Here is a 25,044-nt window from a genome sequence, read left to right as displayed (position 1 = left end):
CACAGGGAGAGATACAGATGCATAAATGTACTTACACATAGAAACTCACAGAGAAAATATGTGATGAAGTGGTGTGATAGAAAATGTTGAATTCATATGCTACTCCCACGTGGCAGACACCAGCAAAGTGGCCATAACATTCCAAACACATGCACGCAGATTCCTTACTCTACATAAGTCTCATTATGAGTTCTGCATATGCCATCTTTTTACAGTTCATCTAATTTAAAGAATTCCAAGCAGTTATAGCTATTATGTGTCCCTCTGCCTAATCATTGAGTGCCTTTGCTACTATCAGTTCAGACTCTGCAGTCAGGCAAAAATTTATCAGTCCAACATGTTTTAGACATCTCTGACTTTTTGACATCTGGCTAATAGGTAATGGTGTGAACATACCAAACCAATATCTTTGATGCTGACAGGGTAAAAATCATATGCAGTGTACCAGTGTGTGGTGTGCACTTCCACCACCTGTCAGAAATCCCTGCCCTTAGCATTTTGGACTTTTGTTCTGTTACTGGGCAAGGAGCAGATTTTCCCTGATCTGGGCCTCAGTGAGCTTTGGAGGGAGAGAAAAGGGATTAGAAAGAAGCTGCAGCTGAAGTCACTGTGAGGGAAATAGTCTGGGTAGATTTTAATTAGAAATGTTAAATGCAATTATGCAATTCTTCATCTAGCCTTGCAGCTCATCACTGCAGCCATTAACAGAGAGGGGTACAACCTATTCCTCTAGTTCTGCATCTCCCAGTTGTCCTCCCCACAATCAAATCAGGAAATTAAGGATTAAAGTCTCTCTGCTTTCCATGTCAGTTGCCAGAGATTCTCTGGCAGCCCTGTGGAGGAGTAGCCAGGAAAGTTTTGTTCAGCCCTGCATGTCAAAGTGCCTCTTTTGGGCCACTTGGAGAGCAGATGCAGAATTCATACACCCACCCCTCCTTTGGCTGCTCCTGGGGCACTGCCCCTGTGCTGTGAGTACCCAGAACAGGGAGACTCCTCAGGGAATTGCAGTGCAGCACACAAGGAATCCTCTATTAAGCTCACTCCAAGGCAGATTTGTCAGACACTTCAAACTTGGACACAAAAGTTGCCTGAAATATATCTCTCTGAGACCAGCCAGCCATGCTGTAAGTTCTCTTCAGAGGCACAAAGTGCAGTTTTTCTGGGAACAGCTTAGACTTTACAGAAAAAAAAGAGAAAAAAAAAGACAACCGAATTAATTCCTCCCTAATTTAATTAATCATTTGAGCTGTGCCTTAAATATAAGGCAAATGTAATAAAAACATCAGGTTGAGACAAACTGCTGTCAAAAGTGTTGGCTGGAGGCCTTAAAATGTGGCAAAGTTGCACAGAGCTGAGAATTGGCAGCTGCACTTGTGTCTGTTTATGGCACCACTGTTCTGTACATCACAGACATTTTAGAGAACTGTTCACTCTGTGCCCACCACAATCTCAGCTTTTGGAGGCCTGAAGCCTTTCCAGTCCTGAAATCTCTTAACAACAGTTCCCATGGAGCAAATATGTTTTTGAAAGTGGAAGGCTGTTTAAAAATTTCCAGAAAGTGACAATCTTCCTGGTATCAGCCATGCAGCCAACTTGAAAACATTTGGATTCCCACTGAAGTAGAAATCTGACCCCTGAAAATGCATTTTTAACAGCTAAAATTCCTGAAAGTAACAGGAAAATTTAAAGTGTGTTGAGACAACTTGAGGAAGAGACCAAGCAAACATCAGAGATACACTGTAATTATTTCAACTTAGGTATTACAAATCTGGGAAATTAATAAGTAATTTTTAATTTAAAATAAGTAAGCTGAGTTGTGGGAATGCCCTCCCCAACAAAATAGGAACTGACTGCTTTTACTGAAACTATGCCATAGAAATGAGGTGATGATTAATGTGCAATAAATACAATGTGACTTCTGAGATCTGAATACAGTTACTGTAAATGATACATTAGATTAAAATAAAAATATAATTTTGCCCCATTTTGACACTAGAGCTTTCAATGGGGTTGAATACAAAGAACATTTGAAGAAGATGCATAACTGTATTTTTTTTTCTGACTAAAAAGGTACTGATGCTTAATGCTACATCTAGAACGCTGCATCCAATTTTAAATTAGCTTCATCAGATAAACATGTTCATATATTTATTTAGAATTTATTGTAAAATTCTTTCTTTGCCCAGTCTTTGTTGTAATTCCAAAGAAGCAAGATGCAGTCCTCTTCGTTAGTGAAAAGACCAAATTGCTGTTAACCACACAAACTCATCTCACCTTAAACCACACAAACTCATCTCACCTTAAAGAAGAACCAAAAGTTTTTAAAATTTGAAAAAGTGAATAAACCATCACATGAGAGAAAGGTTCACCTTCCCTTGTCTATATCAGACTTTATCAGTTTCCAAGACACATAAACAAACTAAAAAATTGGGAACTGCAATGAGAAGGGAAATTCAATATTGACAAAGTAACATATGCAGTAGGAGTAATTTGTATTTTTAATAGGCTTTAAATTTGCTATTTAATTCTTAAAAAAGAAAAAAAAGCTAGACTGTTCCCCCAACCCAAGATAAGCATAGCTACAATAATTCAAAGATAATTAAGAAAGCCTATACTAAAAATGCTACTTCAGAGGTAGTTCTTCACAAAGAACTATATGCCAAAGATAGAAATTGCCTCTGGGAATTAACTAAGTGTAAAGAAATGTCTCTTTAAGGAGAGTCAAACATTCATGTTATTAATTTTAGAAAATAAAAATGCAAAATCTGCTATGATAAAGGTACCCACAGTGTCCAAATGTGCTGTAAAGGGAAGAAAATTTTCTTCACAAACAAGACTTGAAATCTAAATATGGAAAATTGAAAGCTGATCATGAGAAAAGCTTTCCCATCCTACACATTCCCTTATGAAACTCCTTGCTACAAAGTGTTGTTAGAATCAGTAATTCAGAAGCATTCAAAGATATGGATATGGAAAATGCTCAGGGTTTTATACCATATCAACAGCAAAGTGTTTTAGAAGGGATATGGGTCTGACTGTCTGTTCATTAGCCTTATCTCTCTGTGAAATAGAAAGTAAAAGCTGCTGCTGAGGGCAAATACAGGACTGAATGGAGAAATCATCAGATTCAGCTCTACAAGACAGTGCCCACACTGCCACTGCTTCCCTGCCACCAGTGGCCTTCCTTAAAGAACAGTTTTTTAAAGCACAGTAACATTCTCACCATTCATATATTCACATATACCTTACATGTGAGACTAATCCCTCATGCTGATATCTTGGATTTTGGACATGCAGGCTGCAGATCTGTAATCATCTGTCATCTAAAGCACAAGTGTAATGGGGTGATGCCATGGTTTTCCTAAAGTGTGTCACAATCACAGATCTGCTTCTTAAACAAGAAGAGACCATTACATAATGTAGTGTTACTTGATTTATTACACAGGTAGATAGCATCAGTAGGAGCCTGTTTTGCAGTCCAGTTGCCTTTTTTGGTTCAGACAACTCTTTCATGTTCACAGAAAAGTTTAGCATATTTGGATACTGGCTAGTGTTAGTTACAAGCCCATTTGGACAGTTTCTTTTCCTTTGATATGTGTATGGCCCGAGGCTATCCTGAAAGTAATAATCTTGCTTAACAAAATACATTTCAAATTGAAAGAGGAAAAATGCAGGTTAGATATATGGAAGAAATTCTTCACTGTGGGGGTGGTGAGATGCTGGAACAGACTGCCCAGAGAAGCTGGGGATGCCTCATCCCTGGCAATGGTCAAGGGAATGGGACATTAAGCAATGTGGTCTAGTGGGAGGTGTCCCTGCCCACATCAGGGGTACTGGAACTGGGTGATTTTTAAGGTTCCTTTCAACCAAATGGGCACTCAGAGCCCAGAAAGACAAACATAGCCAGAGCACCATGGTCAGCAGGGCAAGGGAAGGAATTCTGCCCCTCTGCTCTGCTCTCATTCTATGATTCTATGACATCCATATTTGAAGATTTATTGTGAAGAGAAATTTAATGGAGCTTTCAATGTTATATGTGAAAGCAACTTAAATGACCGTAAGAACAGACACTTGTCTGTAAAATTGGAAACTTAGGTTCAGTTCCCTGCTTTAAGTGATATAACATTTCTTAACTTAAGCTCAGAGTTATGCTAATCTGTACATCTAATCCTCAAGAAACTGTCCTCCTAGCATGGATTCCCTGAAATTTTTAGACTAACTCCAAGACAAATAACCAGCCTCTCAGTTATGGGCTTCTATCAGTGCCTTATTTTGATGCCAATAGAACTGTAAAAGTGGGACCTGTGGGAGAAGCAGATTCAGAGAGCACAGCAATGATGTCTGGAAGAAGAGACACTGCAGGCTCCCTGCCACAACCTTGCTGCCACAGCACCTCCCTCTGAAGGTGTGCTGGTGCACCCAGGGTAAGAATGAATCAGCACTGCAGCATCAACAACCTACCACTTCTCCTATTCGGGACACCTGTTGATAATTTAACAGCCTGGAGAACAGCTGAAAAATGAGTCTCAGTGCTGGCAGCAAGCACATCTATTCAGCAGTAAATCTTTCCTCTTCAGCGGTTATTCAAGGCTCTTGCTCCTACACTCTTGTTTACAATGGCTTAGCTCTGTTGGTATTTGTGTGTGGAGAGAACACAAGGAAAGAAGAAAAGTGGGCTGTGTATTATCACCTAAGGCAAGAGAAGGCTGCCTGCCTCTGTGGCACATCAGAACTAGGATTAATCATGTAATTATGTATAAAAAAAACAAAATTAAAAACAAAACAAACGCAACAACAACTTCTGGAAAACCTGTTTTCGCTAAAAACAACAAACAAACAACAAAAACGAGAAGATCCCTAATAGATATCTTACATGGAGGACAGACTGAGAGGCAAAACTGGATACTTTCCATCAGAAGAGAAAAAGGAGAACAGATCTAATCTTCTAGTCCCTGAGGACAGAGAAGTCCTCAGGGAAGCCTCTTTTACTGGGGGCTAGATGGAAAGCATTGAAAGGTTTTATTTCAATTCAAAGGTGGAGTAAGAACATGTATGAAATAATCTTCAGTTCCTTAATGCTGTGGGCATGTTTACCAGTTCATGAGTTTTCTATCTCACCACTGACAGATGAGCAGGGGGCTGAAAGGTTGAACAACCCAACCTAGTTTTCGCCCTTCACCAAGATCCTTGCAGCTGTGTCCAAGAGTAACAAAAATGCAGTCCAAATATGATATCTACTATGAGGTTGCTGTTGTGGCTCTAAAGATGTTAAGTTAAATCTAACCAGATTTAATCTCTGACAATTCTGGACAAATATGCAGCTGTAACATTTCACCAGAGCAGATTTTTGGGACCTAAAGGAGGGAAATTTATTGTACAGATAGCAGTGAGGGAGAGAACACTGACACAAATAGTCAGCAATAATGGGTGTGTATCATGGCAATATTCCCTCCCTATGTCAGGAGGGAATCATTGCTCCTCTTCTTGAAACCATCCTATTTCAAAGGACACAGCCACGAATTTCATCATGGCAATTACAGTCAGTCTTAATCTTACAGCATTAAGAAGGTCTGAACAGTCTCTGACATATAGCTGAGTTTAGAAACAGAGCACTAAAATAATATCTGCCTAAATGGCTTTGTGACAATGCTAGAAATTGTTGTCTATTTATGCAGTGAAATTAAAAACAAACAAAAAGATTCATAAAAGAATACTTGAAACGCTTTTCAAAGCTTTATAAAAGTCACAGTTCCAGCTCTCACATATAAATCTTGGTGATTTGAAGAAAAAATGAAGAAAAAGATAATACTTCAGGGAATGTTTTGCTCCAACTGTTGTGATACCTTCAGATATATCTCTGTTCAATAATTTCTCTTCTTGATAGAAATTATTTCATCCTACATTCAGAGTATGGGCTCTTTCCTCATTCCCACACACTTTGGGCTCTCTTTAACTATTTGTTCTAATGAAGAACAAGGACAAATTTTATAGAATTATGGCATGGAAAGAACTTGGCTTGGAAGGGACATTAAAGATCATCTAGTTCCTGTCATGGTCAGGGACATCTTTCAGCAGTCCAGGTTGCTCAGAGCCCCATCCAACTTGGCCTTGAACACTTTCAGGGATGGGTCATCTACAATTCATCTGGGCAATCTGTGTCTGTGCCTGGAAAAGAATTTCTTCCCAACTTCCCAACATCTAGTCTAAACCTACTCTCTTTCATTTTAAAGCCCGTTCCCCTTGTCCTGTCACTGCATGCCCTCAGAGTCGCTCTGCATCTTTCTTGTAGGCTCCCTTCATGTGCTGGAAGGCCATCATTAGATCACCCAGAAGTCATCTCTTTTCCATCCTGAACAATCCCAGTTCTTCTGAGCTTTTCCTCATGGGAGAGGTGTTCCATCCCTCTGGTCATCTTGGTGGTCTCCTTGGGACCACTCCAACAGGTGTCTGTCCTTCCTGGATGTGTTTGTCTTTCTGGGCTGGGAGTGCCCATGGCTGGGTCATGTCCATCCTCTCCTCCACCAGCACTCCAAGTCCTTCTGGGCAGGGCTGCTCTCCATCTGCTCATCCCCCAGACTGTGCTGAAACCAGGGATTGCCCTGACCCAGCTGCAGCATGCAGCACTGGAAACCCCCAACAGTAACACAAAAATATAGTTCTTATTTTCTGGCCGGCTTTTCTTGTAGAACAAATTCAGCTTAAAATCAAATCCAAAAAAGAAAGGAATTTGTCTCAAAGGTATGACAGCACACACACTGGCTAAGACATATACAAGTGCACTTACAAGGCCATGGTTTTCAAGTAATGTTTTATAAAGTTTTGGATTTCAGACCTCTGAATATTTATTCTATGAAAGAAACAACACACAGCTCTCACTATAAGGGAGAAATGGAGGGTTTAGGGAAAAAATAAAGGTAGTCAAGACACTCACTATGCAAGAACTATAGAAAAAGCAGTGTAAGGAAGGAAATGTTTCTTCTTCCACATTCAGGTAGAGGATGCAAGAAGTCTGCTTGGATGAGAAGCAGAGGCCATTATATCAATGATGGGTTCAAACACTTAAACCCTTTACTTAATAAGATCACTGAAGATGTAAAGAAAAAAAAAAGAGAGAGAGAGGGAGGGATAGAGGGAGACAGTGAAAAATTTAAGTATCAAAACATAAAGACTCCCTGATTGACATCTATAATTACATTTTGAAACCCATGCCAGAGCAGTATGTCTACTCATCTGTAGCAAGGTCTGAACATTTAACTTGGTAACAGTTAGGGATTTTGTTTGGAATGTTTTACTGTGTCACTAATTGGGTTTTATTTAATAAGCTTTTTTTCAAATGGCAAATCTTAGAGGAGGAAGTGTGATTTTTTAAATCTTTTAACTTATTTCATGTTTTGTCATCTAATATTCTAATTGGATGTGTTTGATTGAATTGTGTGGAACTGAATTAGGAATGGTTTAGTCATCTTGAATATGCTGTGGTAGTCCAGGAGGAGGATAAAACATAAAAAGTTCCATTTTAACATACTTATTAATATTTTAGAAGAAAAATATGCTAAAAGTACATTGAAAACTGGTGTCCATCCACAAGTACGTCATTTCAGATAATGATAAATCTTATTCCTGCTTATTCTCCCAACAGAAGTATATTTTTTTTAGGAATGTATGAAATGAACTGTGACCCATTTGAGTAAAATGGAGATGCGCCAGTTTTAATAAGTGGATTTTGTTCCCTTCTTTCATTTCCATGAAGACCATGAAAAATCGGACCAAAATAATTGGCTGCTTCTTTTAGCTGGATTTCTATGCATGGAAAGGATAAATAGCACTTATGCCTGGTCCTACACAAGGCCTGAAGCTACAAAATGAGCTCTTATATGTTTCCATTGGAGGCCAAAACCAATTTAAACATCAATGACCTCAATGGATTTTTGGATCAAACTACTTGGAAAGAAAGCATAGAATTAGTTTGGACTATCTCTGTCCAAGCTAGAGTGAGCACATTTTTCACCACTCTTAAATGGCAGCAAAGGGAGAATTAGGAAGGCAAACAAGAGCTTTTTCAATGATCCCACCAGTTTTACAAAAATACCACACATGTTTGAAGACACTCTTCATATTAATTCACATATAAAACACTGACAAGTAAGTTTACTTCACAAAAGTAAATAATGCCATTTAATAATAAGAGTTTTAAAATACTTTGGAAGATTCTAAATGCAATTTGTGTTGTTATGAGTGGACTCATGTTGTCAATCTGAGTTTTATCATCTGAGAACTTGTGTTTTGCCTCAGCTAGACACTCTTTGGACACTTGTTCAAGGAATTTTGAAAATTACAGAGGTAATTCAGCCTGCTGAGGCATGGTGGGTTGCTTTGTCCACAGACCATAAAATTACCAGGAGAAAGGAATAGTTTGGATAAGATGGCTAACATTAATATTAACATAGAAAAATCATGTTAAGCAAAAAGAGCCCAGTTCTCCAGGCAGAGGGAAAGGCCTGCCTGAAGGTGCCAAACAGTTACAATTGAACTCCTGTCTTATGGTTGTGCCATTATAGATGAAATGGAATAATTAAATAATAATACAGGAACTTATAAAAGTTCTTGGAAATCTTTTTTCAGTCTGTTCTTGTTACAGGAAAGTCTGTTATCTCAAGCCATTTCAATGCTTTTAGTAATGTACAATTTATGGATTGCCTTGGGTCATGAGGATACACACCTTAAAAATAACTAGTGAGAGACAGAATTGAAGCTTACAAGCATAGGGGAAAGAGTTTCCTTCTGATCTCATTACATAATGGCCTGTCTCAATTTTGAGACTATTCTCATTTCTAGACACAGAGACAAAAGCCTTTATTGGGAAAGTGGAAAAAATTGACCATGTGGAGAGTCCTGCCAAGAATAAACTTCTCTTTCCATCCATACCAGGATATGAGGAAGGAAACCAACCTCCAACAATGGGTGGCTGTTTGCAAGAAATATGAATCCCTTCAGCCCTCACAATCTGTTCTAGAAGAGAAGAATTGCTCACAGCACTATTCTAAATGCAGGGCAAAGGAATTTATGGACAGCAGCAGAAAATCAAAGATTTGTGCTCAGTGGAACAAATCACATGATTGTTACCTCCTTATATGTGACTTGTATGACTAGCTGTTGATGGGAGAGAGAAATTATATCACTAAACTTAGCATAGTTGATATTACTCACCCCCTATTTAATTTCTTATTATTATTTCTCCAAAATATTTTGTAGTGTTTCCACCAGAAGATTTTCAGCCAAGACAATAGAGTATCAATCATAGTGACAAAGAGAACAAGTTCTAATTAGTCTCTCTCAAGTCATAATTTATAACATCAAAGTTATAATTTCTTAAATAATTTCAATATAACTTCATGGATGATTTAATGATGATTGTATTCTAGCAAATTTTACCATGCATTATGTTTCTATTTGAGTTTTGATATGGTTTATATCATATCCTCTGCTAACTTATGTCTGGGAAAATAGGATTGATAGTGTGAATCCTGAAATATTAACAGATTGTTTAAAAAAAAAAAAAAAAAGAGTAAATGAGCTTTAGGCAAAATAAAAAGACCAAAAATACACTGAAACTAGGCAGTTCATGATGAGCCCCAGTCCTTGAAAAAACACAATGAGGATGTATATCTAGGGGAAATATGATACAGTGAAATGGTCTGGTGAAAGGTGTCCCTGCCACAGCAGTGGGGTTGGAACTAAGTGATACTTAAGGCCCTTCCAACCTAAGCCATTTTATGAATCTGTGAATCTATGATGATTCTATTATGATTCTATGATAGTTCTATGATGATTCTATGATGATTCTATGATGATTCTATGATGATTCTATGATGATTCTATAATTCTATGCTTCTATGGTATAATACCTTCTTCCACATTAACATCTCCCTGGTAAGCTATTATCATCTGACCTAGAAAAGACAGCAAATAATACTCTGAAACAGAAAGAATAGATAAATATGGGAACATCCAGGCCATTACTACCATCCTTAATGCTGTGGGCATGTTTACCAGTTCATGAGTTTTCTGGCATTTTAAACAGAAAATTCTCTACTAAATTGAAATTAACCCTTGGACTTCACATTCACCAGAGTCTCTGGTAGAGTATTTGCAAGCCAGAGGTTTTCCACGCTGTGTAATTTCCTGAATTTAGTGGCAGTGGGGCACTACAGCCAGATTAGACTACATTTGCCATCCCACTGTATGTTTGTCTAGGCAGCCACAGAAATGCTTTGAAACTAATGGGCAAGGACAGCTGTCTCAAAGATTTCTGCAAAACCACAATCCAGGTATGACACCAGGATGGCTTGTTTGCACAGAAAAGTTGGCAGTTGTAGCTACTGTGAGTGAGGAGAAAACAAATCTGATTCTATTTTAGTTATGCTGGTATAATGTCCACATCAGAGTTCTATTTTGCAGAAAAAGTCACTCTGTTCAGCAGTAACAACACTTTACTTCACTGGAATAAAAACAGGCCAACACCTGTTTTGCTCAAATTAAAGGGTGAAGGGCTTTCCTTGCCACTTTTGTTATTTTTCTCTTTTTAAAAAAAGAAACAAACAAAAAATGGTTCTGCAAGTTCACCAAGAGGAATAAAAGAAGGGGAGAAAAATGGATTTGTTCTGGCTTCTTGCCCTTGCACCCACACACTAAATAAAGGAATACTGAGGACAGACAGTTCTAAATCACAAGAGAAAAGCATCAAATGTAAAATAAAAGTCTTCTGATTGAATTGCAGTATTGCCACTTCCCATGCCCTTTCTGGAACACTTTGGAATGAAAATTTTTCATTCACTTGTTTGGGGGTTTTGTTGGGGTTTTTTGTTTTGATTTGGGTTTTTTTTTGTTGGTGAACAAAACTGGCAGGAATCTGGATGGAACATTCTTCCCTTGGTGGCCCCAGGCCAGTGGGGACGATGGGGCAACCACAGGTAGAGAGGAGAGAGGAAGTTGTGTCCCGAATTTCACGTGCCACCACATGTTAATAGCATCCATGGTTATACACAGCCAGTACCCCTTGGATGCAGAATCAGTGAGGAGGGAAAGGAGAGAGAAATGCATGCAAGCCCATTTAACATGTGCTGACTGGTCCATGCTGGCTAACTAACAGGCCAGCATTCCCATGGAACACGGCGTGCAAAGAAGCTGTGCAGTGAATGCATTTGCTGTGGTAGTGAAATTAGGGTCACTCATTTGATAAGAGGGTCTGTTAAGGACTGCATGTCTCCCTGATGACAGTTCAGTTCTGTGGGAAGCTAGAAAAGCACAAAACTGCTGCTAAGAGTAGCTCTGACAGGAATAGGTAAGTGTGGGTAGAAGCAATCATGATTCATGATTAACTTATGGGAGCTAATCAAAAATCCTGTGGGCAACCCCCGGACCCCTACTGTCTTCAAAGCCTCTCACAGCAGTCTCTCAGTATGAAGAAGGGTATTACATAAAGATGGAGAATGATTTTTAAGAGACCTGAATGAGAATTTGATGGAATGGAATCCTGTGCAATCCTGTGGTTGGCAATATCATCGCCTTTCCCATGACATATGCCTGTGATGCTGGCTTGCTTGGTGAGTCTGCTTGAGCAGGTTAGGATGTCCTTGCAGACACAAAACCAGATCTGAATAACAAATTAGAATTATTAGTACTCATCAAAAAAATCTTGCCCTGGCATGCCTAAGAGCAGAGAGATACTTGGTGTCCTGCCCTTCTCCTCCCACTTCCCCCCTCCCCTGCTGTAGCCAGATGCATGTGAAAAGTAGATATGGTCAGACAGAGAGGCCCCATGTGGGTCACAGTGGGAGATGCTCTTGGACTGGGCAATATTAAGGTGATACAGCAGGAAACAGGAACAGCAGCTTTAACTTAATCATAATCCATATATTTTCCTTTGAAACATGAGAATCTGATAATACTCAGTGCTTGCTGAGCTTCCCAGTTTGGCCACAGAGCACACAAGGTTTATGTGAATCACTGTCAGAGGGCAAGTTTAAATTGTGATAAGTAGCCTATATGTAAAAGCAGTATTTCTGCATCAAGTAATAAGGCTATGTTTCCTGGGAAAGGAGTGGTTGGAATCCATCCCTTGTCACACAGTATCACGAACAATAAATGTAATTTTAAATCCATTAAAATGCTGCCAAATACATTAAACAAAAATATACAGAGGATTTATTCACCAGAAGATTTACAGATTTCCTGAGTAGTACATCATTATCAGAACTGTCAATTTGAAAATAAAAATTGTCAAGCCATCACTGAAACACCGTAAAAGCTATAACAGAAATAGACAATAACTACAAAGATTTTTAAAAATAAAACCCTAAGAAAACCCACTCTACACACAATTATCACCTCTGTGGACTACCAAGGAAACAGTAAAGTAGTGAACGATACCAAAGAGAAGTTTGGTAGCACAGTTAGCATCAGCACTCTCCAATTATTAAGTGTACTGTTGAAAAGCAGATTGTTGTGCATTTAATGATGTGATCCAGAGGAGCTAACCTCTAGCAATAGAGATAAAATCCCACCTAAAAGATGATCATTTGTTGTCACGTTGCTGTGGCTTGGATTTGGACCCCTCACTGAGCTCCTGACTGGTCAGCCTCACACTTGTTAGCCTCCTTGGTTAAGCTGAGACAAACACAAGAAGTGGTTTTGTCACAGTCTGCAGGTAATTATTGAATAGGAGATTTCTGACATACAGTTTTTGGTAAGCCTTTCCTATTTGCAACCTTACCTGACTGATGTGTTCAAATTCCAGGAAGCCAGTCCCAGGCCTTGCTTTGATTTGAGTATGCCAGAGTGCCATCTTTCCCTTCCACATCCTTTATGACCACTCCACCTGATTATTTCCTGGGAGACACAAGATTATATTGCAATATTGAACCACAAGTAAAGTCTAGGGCTATCATACCCTCATGGTCTAAAAATTTAAGCCCACCTTGTTCACCTCCCATACCTTGCAGGTTCTCCAGATTTATAAATTGACCCTCAAAGGACACCTGATAGTTAAAAACAGGCACAGAGCCCGCAGAAGTGATTCTATACATGGTTGATCTGAAGCCCATCTATACTATCTATCCTGTGCTGTCCTATTTCTCTGCTGCTGTTTCTTCATCATGCCTGTCCACTTTCTGAAGACAGAAGGAGCCTAGAATCATTCACTTTGACATAGCTCCTTCTTTGCACCAAGTGAGTTCTTTCCCAAAAAGCCCACTTCCCGTCTTGCTCATTAGCTCAGTTAGACCCATTTGCAACAAAATTATGCCTCACTTGCCTTCCCAGAAAATGGTCCCTGTGGTATTTTCTGGGGCCCCCATCATTGGAAGGAAATTATGAATCTGACTCCATGTTCTTAGAGGCTAATTTATTATTTTATGATATTATATAAAAGAATACTATACTAAACTATACTAAAGAATAGAGAAAGGGAACAGACAGAAGGCTAAAAGATAATAATTAAAAACTCATGACTCTCTCCTCAGAGTCCGACACAGCTGGACCGTGATTGGTCATTAAGTCAAAATAATTCACATGTTGGATAAACAATCTCCAACCACATTCCAAAATGGCAAAACACAGGAGAAGCAAATGAGATAATATTGTTTTCCTTTTTCTCTGAGGCTTCTCAGCTTCCCAGGAGAAGAATCCTGGGCAAGGGGATTTTTCAGAAAATATCATGGTGACAGGTCCCTTATCACATCTTTGTCATTTTATTTCTAAGGTGCTACACCAAGTACATGTTTACAAAGAAATCCTTGTGCTGGTCCTTTTCAGGGAAGGTCTGTGCTGTTACCATCCCACTACTTCACAGGGCTTCTGCTTGCATGAAAGTCATTTACTCCATTTATTCTTCATGTTAATTACATGTCCACTCTTGATAAGATTTCACTGACCGCAGATGTAAAAGATAACAGAGAAAGTAGCCAGTGTTCCATTCAAAATGAGTTTGCAGTTTCACACTTGGAAGCATAAAGAGATCTGAATAGGTGGCTTATTAACAGATCAGGAGGAGTCTTAATGAGCTCCTATGGCTGAGAGATGAAGCAAGACTATCCCAGATTAAAAGGAACACTTTGTACACTAAGAAAACTTAACCCTTTAAATGACTTAGCAGGGACCATGATTCTGTGCCTTTTGAAATCTTCATGATAAACTTGGAAATGAAATATCTCTGTTGGGTGGTCTTCTCAAACTTGTACTCAAAAGTAGGAGGGACTGATTATCAGAATATTTCCTAGCTTAAAAACAGTACCATTACTTTATGGAGGCATGTATGGCAGCAGTTTCACTGCAAAAAGTATTTCAGAGGAACTTGGTTCTTGCATATCATGGTACATCTTGAAGATCAACAATAAAATAGAGACACCCATAGAGAGCTTTCCTACTAAGTGACTGACCAGAGTGAAAAAGAGTGAAGGGAGTGCTTTGAGCCAGTATTTCTTCAAGATGGATTTGAACATGAGGGTCTTCATTCTGGAATCTGACAAAGGTAATATTGAATTGAGTATCTCCACTGAATCCCAGTGTTGTAGAGGCACTCCAGGGCATCTGGAGTTTTGAAGTCAGTGACTAAACCTTCATTGGCTTAAATAAAACCTAGCAAAAAGTTGGAGGGGTTGTGACACAAAATTGAATGGAATTAGTGTAGTGTAGCAGGATCATTGTGGTTTAGATTAATGCATTAGTTTAATGCATTTTAGATAGCATTTGCTGGTGGCAAAGGAGGCTGCTCCAGTCAGTTCCAGCAGCTCTGCTGATGTCATTAAGCTGCGGTAATTCATTTGTCCATCATCATGCTAAGCTTTTCCCGGCTGCTGCTGTACCCTGGATTATGATCAGTTCTGTATTATTAGATGGCAAAAACTGACCTTCTGTTTGGTTGCCCCTTTATTCAGCTTTGTAAAATGCTATTTAGTCACTTAATACCATGCCTTGTTAATACTATCCTTAAACTGGGGTACTTTATTGACTGATTTGAGCTGATGCCCTGAATGTCCTTAGCTGGTCTGATTATTTATTCTTGCTGGATCTATACCCAGACATCTTCCTTTGTATTTCACACTGTTACACTTACAATATTATTATTTATTAACCCTGTTTTGCAGATGGTGAAGAAGTGAAATTGAAGAAGCAATAATGAGTGAGACTTTGAAGAACCCTGCAAACTCACCCCTGCTTTAAAAAGGAAAACTGCAGTAGGTATGGTGACAAAATCAGACTCTCTCAAGCACAAACACCACTTGTTTATGTTATTGCTCCCTTTTGCAAAGGAAAATCCCAAAAGTTGAAGTAATTTTTGCTGTACAAATATAATTTGGCTTGATTTGCACGTTGTTGTCCTTTTGAAATGCTGGCAACAAAGAGATAGGTGTCCTGCTTTGGCTGTGGACATCTGGTCACCCTCAAATGGAGCCAGTAATGCTAATTAATTCTAGCAGTACACAATGCCTTGTTCTGTACTGTCATAATTCACTGAAGGCAGTGAAAGCTATACCCCTCTCTGTGAGGTTGCAAGCAAGCACGTGATTGGAATATTATTCCATCTGTATTTCACGTTCTTCATTAGCCCTCATTTACTGCAAAAGAAAGTTCAATTGCTTATACTTGGGAAAAACAGCAGGTTAATTTAACTTGCTGAATAGACTTTTCACCACTGGGAAAGCTTAATATTTTCTGAAAACACCACCAGTTTTGTTTATTGCATATTAACTGCAAAATAGTTTAAATAAACAACTATCTTTTCTTCACTTATCTTCCAAAATCTCACAACTAAACAAAAATCCAAGCTGGTACCTTTCAGTTCCAGTAAGGTTTAGCTGTTTAATAGCCTTTAGTGCCTTTGAAAATACCCTGTTTAATGGAAGAAATATTGTAATAGGAGGGGTTACAAATACTTCACATCTGCAGAAAAAGATAGCAATTTAAGAGTCCCAATTGCTTTACTTTAAGAATCTGGGGGCTAAGTGACATTTTCAGTACAAGTACCAATTATCTATGTATTCAGCTTCTATGTATTCTTCCATCACTGGATTTGTCTCCATTCCAGATTGTTGCATAACATGCTTTTAAGAGAAAATGTCATCCAGTGGAACCCAAAGCTAGATGGCAAGGCATGGCTTAGTGAAAATATTATTTCAGTGACCAGAGTGAGATACTAGATTTGGTGGGGTGGGGGTGATGACAACAAGGGGGACTCAATAAGTGCCTCTACAAACTTCATTCATACCCATACCAGATCATATCTTCAAAGCAAATTTACTGGCTTTCTACACTTTTCCTGTTGGATATCACCAGGTATTGTGATGGCAGCAGCAAGGGAAGGTTGAGTAATAACTCAACAGTAATTTCCCTAGTGCTGTTAATAACAAACATTGTTAACAAATGAGTGATGGAGGTCAATGGGCCATAGAGTCATTAGATGGTTTAATGATATGCTGCAGGTTATCTCAGGGCATGGTGCTCTAATGACATTCTCAGCCTTCCCTGCAGCAAATAACCTCTGCAACCCCAGATAAGCAGTTGCATTGAGCAATACAGTACAATATCAAATGACCCCAGCAAGAAAATTTCTCTTCTGTTTGACATTTTTGTATCCGTCAAAATCTGTCCTGGGAAGAGAGCTGTCCTACTTAAATCTGGTTTTGCTTACTGAGAAGCTATTAAAGGGCAGAACCCAAAAGTCCTCAGACCTGTGGCTTATGGATAGAAGGGCAATAGTTGGAGAATAATGCCTAGCAGGAAGCCTCTTGTTTTGCTTTCCTGGCTGTTGCTTGGTTTTTGCAAAGGCATAGTCCAGTGAGTGAAAGTATGAACAATATGGTTTGTTTTGTACTGGAGGTCATAGTTGTCTTGGTTTAGGGCAAATTTGGGAGAAAACTTCTAAAGGGGTTCTTCTAGAAAGTAAATCTAAGTAGCCCTTCTTTCAAGTGTTGTGGGAAGAGATTTTCTTGGAGAAAAATGGAAAAAACCTGCTTATTTAACAGCAAAGCATTCACCAGCACAAAAATTGAACAATATTAAACAATAAAACCTCTCTCTACTCTGAAGAGATTACTAATTCACAAAGTTTTGTTCATGGGCTGTAGCTCAGCTCACACAGCCTGTTATCAGTCCCTCTGGTGCTGGAAATGCCATGGTCCAGGCCTGGCCTTGATGAGCTACAGGTGAGAGCTCCTGGTACTCTTCTGGGTTTTCAGTTTGCAGCAGTTTCAAACAGTTCTAAGGAAAAGAAGAACTACAGTCTAGGGAACTTCTCTGCTTCAGCCAGCTAAAAACTGACTAAAAGTAAAGGAGAGCTCCTCTCACTGTCTGTGCTGCACATGACACAGGCCAGGAGAAGGATGTGGGGGAGCAAGTGCAGTTTCTGATAACAAACTCTGTGCTTCTCCTCTCCCCACTTTTGTTCTTGGAACCAGTCTTAAAGGTGCAAAACTTATTTCTGGGCTAAACTGAATGAAGGGGGATACAAGCATCACAAAGTCACCCTAGAACAATAGTAAAAGGTCACAGCAGACCAATCTAAGTCTTTGAATTTATGAGAACTGCTGGGTCTCTTCTCAATGGGAGGTTTAGGCATACAATGGTAATTCAAGTTATCTTGATTTGGCATCAGCGTGTCACATAAGTATAAAATGGTAAAGAAATTTCAGTGTTACCCCAGAGCTTAAAGGAGCCCAAAACGAAGTGGAAGGTAGTGAAATGCTGGGTTTTTTTCCAGTCTGACTATACCATCAGTAGCGCCATACTGTGTGCATAGCCATCACTTAGCTTAAACCAGCAGACCAGAAAATTCAGCATTTTCTCTTTGTTACTAGGACAAAGAAGTGGCTGCTCAGGCCCTCAATTACTGAGAATGGGATAAGGTAAAACTAGAGATGTAAAACCATGTTAAACAAAGGCGTGCATTACATTTTGTCAAAGAAAGGCTAGGGCATCACAGACTTGCAGTTTCTCAGAAGATATACTATAAGTGAAACAGAAAATATTCACCTGAGCTTTTCCATGGCAAGGAGTTTAAATGTAGACAGTATAGCTATTATTTAGTTGATTTAAAGTTTAATAATTATTTCGTAAAACAGTGTTTCTTAAACATTAAAAAGTTGTAATTTAAAAGCAAAAAAATGTGGTGGAAAAAGTGTCACAAGGGCAATGAAGAATAGAGGCTGGAGAACCACTGTGAGACTTCCAGGAATCCCCTTTCTCTTGTGAAGGCTAAGTCAAGGTCATGAGCCGGGAGCCACTCACTTCATCTGGCTTGTTACTCTGTTATGACTTAGTAGTGTGTCAGCTTTTAATCTGGTGATCACTTTAATGTATGATTGCAGTGGTATGAGCTCCTACCTACTATCTCTGCCTCACCACCCAAAAGTATTATGTATATGTAGCAAGGACCCTTAATAAGCTGAAGTAGTTGTTACCACCCTAAATTTACAACCTCTTAAGACAGGACTAGAATTGTAAACTTGAATACAATTGTGTCAAAGTCTTAAAATGAGGAAACAGTATTCTGATGATGAAATAGAGTCTTTGTTCAGAACATAAAGGTACTATGAAATTCCCTGAGCTCAGATTAGTGGGAGAGCCAAACAGTGAGCATTTTCTACAGTAGTACTCCCTGTTACCATCACACTGATGAACAATCATGTGAGAAATAATGGACAAAGTTGTAACACAGGTCATCTATTTTTGATAAATATTATGTTAGAACATTGCTGGTAACACCCATGTGCAATTTGCCTGACTTTCTGGGAGGAGAATTGGGAAAGGAATGTGCACACACAACTTTTTAAACTCAGAGAGCTGGTGAGACAAATACAAAGAGGGCAAAACTTGAAGTGAAATTCAGCATGAACTATGGAGCAGATTTGTGCATTTATCAGGCTTCTGAATGGGCAGGACTTCCAAAGGGATCAATGGCCCTCTCGTATAGAATAAATGAACCACTTCCCTTTGGGTCAGATAATGTGCTTCCTTTCTTGAAGGTCTCACTTGATTCATTTGATCACAAGCCTTTGAAAATTTCCTGAATGCACCATGTAAAACTTTGCTTTGTTTTTTTTTTAATGGCACCAGAAATTGACAGACCAGCCCATCCTGGGTGCTGCTGTGCATCTGTAAGACTTTGGCTTCCTCAGTCACTCTTCACTGACATCAATCGACATGTACAAAAGCTATCAGAGGACAACAGACAAATAGACATGGACTGACAGCATGATCACCCAAGTCTTGTTTTCACAGGCTGACAGACTACAGTGTTGAAGTCAGGCATCTAAAAGCTAGAAAGTTATATAACCTCTTTACAGGGCAAAAGAACTGTAGTTCTTATACATAACTGTAGTTCCCAAGAATAACTAGCTTTTTCTACTCTGTTTCTTAGCTATTCTGAAGTTTTAGAACGCAGCACACAGGGGCACTCAATTCACCACTGAAAATCAGAGGCCCCCAAGCCACAAAGCACCTTTCAGGGTCCATGTTTTAAACATACAACAGATTGGGGACATCATGAAAGTCCTGGGGTCTTAGGCCTTGCAGGATTAATCCAATTACTGGAAAAACAGCTGGGAGCAGATGAGAATGTGACTTCTAAAATAAAACCTGCATCATCTTTGTGGTTATGCACTACCTCTCACAAGTGAGATTTCATCCTACTAAAACTAATGAGAGCCAGCAAAGACTCAGCATCAACAAAACATTAACATACTGCAAGCAGGTTGCCAGCACATAAAATAAGGGCTTAAGGCTGGATAGCCTCCAAGCATTAGACTGCTTGGCATGGGAAGTGGAGCTTCCATGTCAGAATACAAGCAGGGAAGACAGACACACCCGTCAAAACACTTAGCTCTCAGACCCAGGGGGATCCTGCTGCAGCGAGGTTATTTCACACTGTGATATGCACAGACTCCACCAAGCTCCCCTTCACCTCTCCCCTCACAGACCTTTACTCTGACCTGTTTTTCTCTGTAGATAATAAAAAACCTTTCAGAGGCTTCCAGAGCCATGCCAGACCTCCACAGAGTGGGACAGTGCCCCTGGGAGTGCTGCTCATTTACACCCCTGAGTAGTCAGGGAGCCCTGATCTACACCCAGTGTACACCACAGCAGAACAGAGTGCAAGTGGATGTTTCTTACTTCAAGAATTGGTGCACAGCCCTAATTATGTGGAAGAGTTTTAGTTTTAATGAAGTCCAAATCCCGGACTTTACCCAACTATCCAGTCACAGGAATGAAAGGCAAAGAAAAGCCTGATAGGAGGTAGAGGCTTGACAAAACCCACAAGTTTATCATTATCATTTTGCCTTCCTACAAAGCTGAGGTTTATCACATCTACAGAGCTTTAGTTTATTTCACCATATTGCCTTGAAGTACCTGTTTTTGAGTGCTAGAAGTTCCCTCTTTCCTCCCTCCCCCATTTCTCATTAGCTAAGGATGGGGCACCAAGGGCAAGACTTGCTTCAGAAAGGCAGATTCACACTGTGTACTCTGGGGTTTGGCACTTTGCGGGACACAAAGTGAAATCCATTGAAACAGCCACAGCTTAGGAAGAACAGACACAAGAGGGTTTTGTTTCTGGATGATGATTGCTGTCACTGTGAATGGAAAGGAGGACAACCCAGTGTGAGTGACACATGTATGAGACAGTAAACAGCATAGTGCCAACTGTAGATGTTTCTTCTAGTTTGGATGGGGTTGGCTACAATAATTTGCTGTCCTGCCCTGGAATTTACTCCTTTTTTTTGTTTGTTTGTTTGTTTTTGTTTGTTTTGTTTTGTTTTGTTTTCAACTTTCTTAGCTGCAGGGCTTAATTAACTGGGATTTTATTTGGGGCAGGGGAAAAGAGGGAGACGAAGGAGGAGTATGAGGAGTTGTCTTAAAAGGGAGTTATTCCCTTTAAAATCTGTTTTACTCTACAGCAATCACTCACATAATTATGTACGATACATTCCGGTGCAACTCAACCTTTGGTCTGCTCTACACGGGGGAAATTAACCAGCAGAGCTGTTCTGTAATAACTTCTATTATTGCTATTTTGGTATAATTTAACTATTCTGGAATACCTCCCCAGTGCAGACATTCAGCTCCAGAATAAAAGCAATTTTACTCCAGAATAATTACTCTGCTTCCAGGAGGGAATAATCATTCTAGAATAAAGTCACTTTTATTTCAGAATCAAATATGCAGGGAGTTCCTTGGGCATAGCTCCCCAACAAAGTTATTGTGGTGCCAGTTAATTTTCTCATGTATGCAGAAATGTTAGTAGCTTTCAGCAATGATGTGTCTTGTTACGTTTATCTGTGTTTATATGCAAATCTCCATAAAATTAAGCACTAAGATCTGGTGAAGAATGTGTTAAGCTATGTGAATTTTCTTTTTTACCTTGTCTCACACACAAAGAGTTCAATATTTTGTAATAAACACTATCTCATCTGAACAAAAGGAAGAATGTTTGAGTACTTTCCTCTGCATAAATTGCATGATATGTCAGTGCAATCTGAAGTTTATTTCCAACAGTTTGCAAAAATAGTCAAACAAAAAACAAGTATACATGCACACACAAAGCTATTTTGAATTTCAGAATTGACTTGCTAAACATGTAAAATGACTGCAAAGACAACTTTAAAGCATTTAAATGGAACAGCTCCTCCTGGAAGCTGTGCTAAGGCACATGGAGGATGGGAAGGTGATTTGAGACACCCAGCACAGCTTCACCAAGGGCAAGTCCTGCCTGACCAACCCTGTGGCCTTCTGTGATGGAGTGACTCCATCAGTGGGCAAGGGAAAAATGATGGATGCCATCCCTCTGGACTTCTTTGATACTGTCATGTATGACATCCTCCTCTCTAAATTGTAGATATATGGTTTTGATTGGTGGGCTCTAAGATGGATAAGGAATTGGATAGATGTTTGCATCTGGAGAGCAGTCAACACCTCAGAGTCCAGAGGGGGATCAGTAATGAAGGCTGTCCTTCAGGGGTCTGTAGAGGTATCCGTACTGTTTAATACCATAATATCTGTTAAGATAATTAATGTTAACTTAATATCAGATTCTAGTCCAGACTGCAGAGGGTCAGCAGAAGTTTGGAGACATTTCCCTACCTGGTTAGGCAGAGATTTCCTCTGAACCACTTTGATGTCAAAAGAAATGTTCTCATTGCATCTCAGTCAAATCCTAACTCTGGGACAAGATGCAAATTAATAAGCATTTCATGAGAATTTTTCAGTTTCAGTTATGCAAAACTGCACATAAAAGCAAACAAATAAACAACAATTTTACTTAATCTTTAACAATTTTTTGTCTATAAATCCAAAGATTAAATACAAAAAAAAAATAGAAAAACTATAGGACATGTCTTATGTATAAACAAAGCTGTGTTGTTTCAATTCAGATCGGAAAGTGAAGTTGGTAAACTGGTATTTATTTGAGGTTAGGAATGTTCTTTCACAGTTATTCTGCTGTCTGTGAAAATCATCTATTTTGAGTAGGATCCTGACAGTTTCTGAGCTTCTTCTGTCAGGCATTCAGCACCTGTCAGAAGCAAACTCTTAGGTACTTCTTTTTGATACACAAATTTATATATACTCTATGTTAAGGGCGTTGACAGATAGACAGACTGGTATGTATTTTGAAGAAATAGCAAATTGTTCTTCCACAGTGTAGTTGTAGGCTGCTTTCATGGTCATTAAAGCCTATTTTAACTTTATCCAATAATTTTCTTCCATTTGTATTGGAAAATCTTAGACTAGAAATTGTACCAATCATGCTGAAAATGAATAAGAACACTTCTGCAAAGTCTGAGAAAGGATAGTTAGGATTATTCTGGATTTATGGTAATAACTTTTGCCTGGATTTTAACCATCTGTTACTTCACATTTTAACTTCAGTTGCTTCACATTTTCAGTACCACCACCTTGGGATGAAGTGGCTGTATTCCGAATGCAGGGTTTATATTTAAATTAATTAAGGATTTGAATTGGATTAGTTTGGGGTCTTTTGAGGGAGTTGATTTTGGGGTAAAATGTCCAGCTGTGTGTATGATGCCCAGCTTGTTTATAAGTTTGTCAAGACACAGAGTGCACTACTGTCACGTGACAATCTAAGTTGATTTGAAACACAGTCAACTCCTGGTCTCCACATCTAATCTAGAGCCTGTCTTCTGAACATCTGTCATTCTGTAATTAATTCAAAGTCCATCTCACAGTGTCCCACCTGGAAAACACGAGATAGTAAGCTGATAAAAAAATCAACACTTTACAACACAAGGAGATTTCCTGTGGATAATCAGCAGAGTTACAGGAGTATGGAAGAATGTATGCATGTGCATATTTAAAACTATTTACTTTCTAATCTATTTTGTTCTCAGTTGTTTTCATTTGACAGATGGAGAGAATTTTGTAAACAGTGTTTGAACCAGCAGTATGAAGTAGTGCTTTCTGGCTATACATTTTGGTGAGAGTAGACCTGCAAAACAGTCTTTATGACATTACTGTGCCCTCTCAGAAATAGCTTTCTGAATGTTAAAAATGGAAAGCTAACTTTCCAAATTAAAAAAAAATAACCTCAACCAAAACCAACTAATAAAGCAATATGATGGGCCACTCTCGTATCAAATTATATTTTCTGTTTTTCACAATGAAGCCTGACACTGGCACACTTGTTCTGTTTTTAGTTCCATCATTCAAAGTGAAAAGCCATTTCTTTCGACTTTTGATTGTTTTCATTTTGCCTGGGAATTTTGCATGCTCATTTCAAGTGAGAATATGGAGTTTTATCCCAGATTTAAGAGACAAATTGAAAAAATATCATTCTTGCTGCAATAATTTTACTTTGAAGTAGCACTCATTACCTTTCATAAATCATTATTTTTACAAAGCTTGATATTAGCTTGCTATACCAGTGAGAAAAGGTAGCAAATGTGCATGCACTGAGTATGTGCTCTTAACAAAGAGAAAATATTAATTTTAGGGCAAAAATAGTGAATAATCTAAGGCCTGATAAGGGATTTAGGGCTCTTTTTAGACATATGGTGGGTAACAGCTCACACTGAACAGTGATCCTGCCATCTGCAAACACAGTCCTGCACTCAGACCTGCTAAAAAGCACAACCATTTTATAATCCTTCTCTTTCAGTAACTTGCCTGGAATATTCCTGAGCATTTCCAAAGATAGCAGAATTGCTGCTTTTCCAATGCATGCTGATAGTGATCCTGGAGTCCAGTGAAGTTGTAGAGCAGACACACATATTCTTCCAATGTTTTCTGTCTAGAAATATGTTCTTGTGTTTTGTCCTTTTGAGTTTGGTGCTTTGTGAAATATCTGATTTGCTGTGTTGAGAGCACTACATTCACAGGAAATCCCAAAAACGGATTATAATGCAGTTACCATTTGACTGGCATTTCTGCGTGACCATAGTCAAGCCAGAGCTCTGCTGATCTGGCAAGTTGATGGGATGCCAGCAATGCCAGCCAGTGTGTCTAAACTGGCATTTCTCCTTCCAAATGGCCAAAAATTTCAGCTAGAAATAAAACCTAATGTCATTTAGAAATATCTGAATGTTCTATAACCAGAATTCATGAGTTTATATTATTTAACAACTCTTCTTCTAAGTGGCCATCATTCCTGACAGCTTCGAGTCAAGAAATGAAAATATATATGGTAAAGTGAGGGAAAAAAACAGATGTAACTAGATTTAAAAAAAAAAAAAAAGAGAAAAGCTAGTGCAGAGACCAGAAAGATAAATCCAACTCCATTCAGACTACATAAGAGTGCTCCTTTTCATCTTTATCACATTCAGATCTCAAGCTTAACCCACTTGTAGGTCATGGTCATGTTGTAGGCCATGGTCATATGTTCATAGTGCCTATGAATACTCAGGGTCAAAGTGTGGGGCCAGAGGTACTTAGGCAGCAAATAACTGTCTGATTTCTGCATAACTGTCTGATTTCTTCCTAAGTTTCCCTCAAACTCCTGGCAAGGAATATCAGGTTTACTGGTGGCTGATATGGCAGAGC

This window comes from Melozone crissalis, unplaced genomic scaffold (genome assembly GCF_028551555.1).
Source record: "Melozone crissalis strain CALT ecotype California unplaced genomic scaffold, PUWL_Pcris_2 ptg000006l_1, whole genome shotgun sequence".
Taxonomy (NCBI): Eukaryota; Metazoa; Chordata; class Aves; order Passeriformes; family Passerellidae; genus Melozone; species Melozone crissalis.
The sequence above is the reverse complement of the archived record's forward strand: the minus strand, read 5'-3'. Positions refer to the sequence as shown.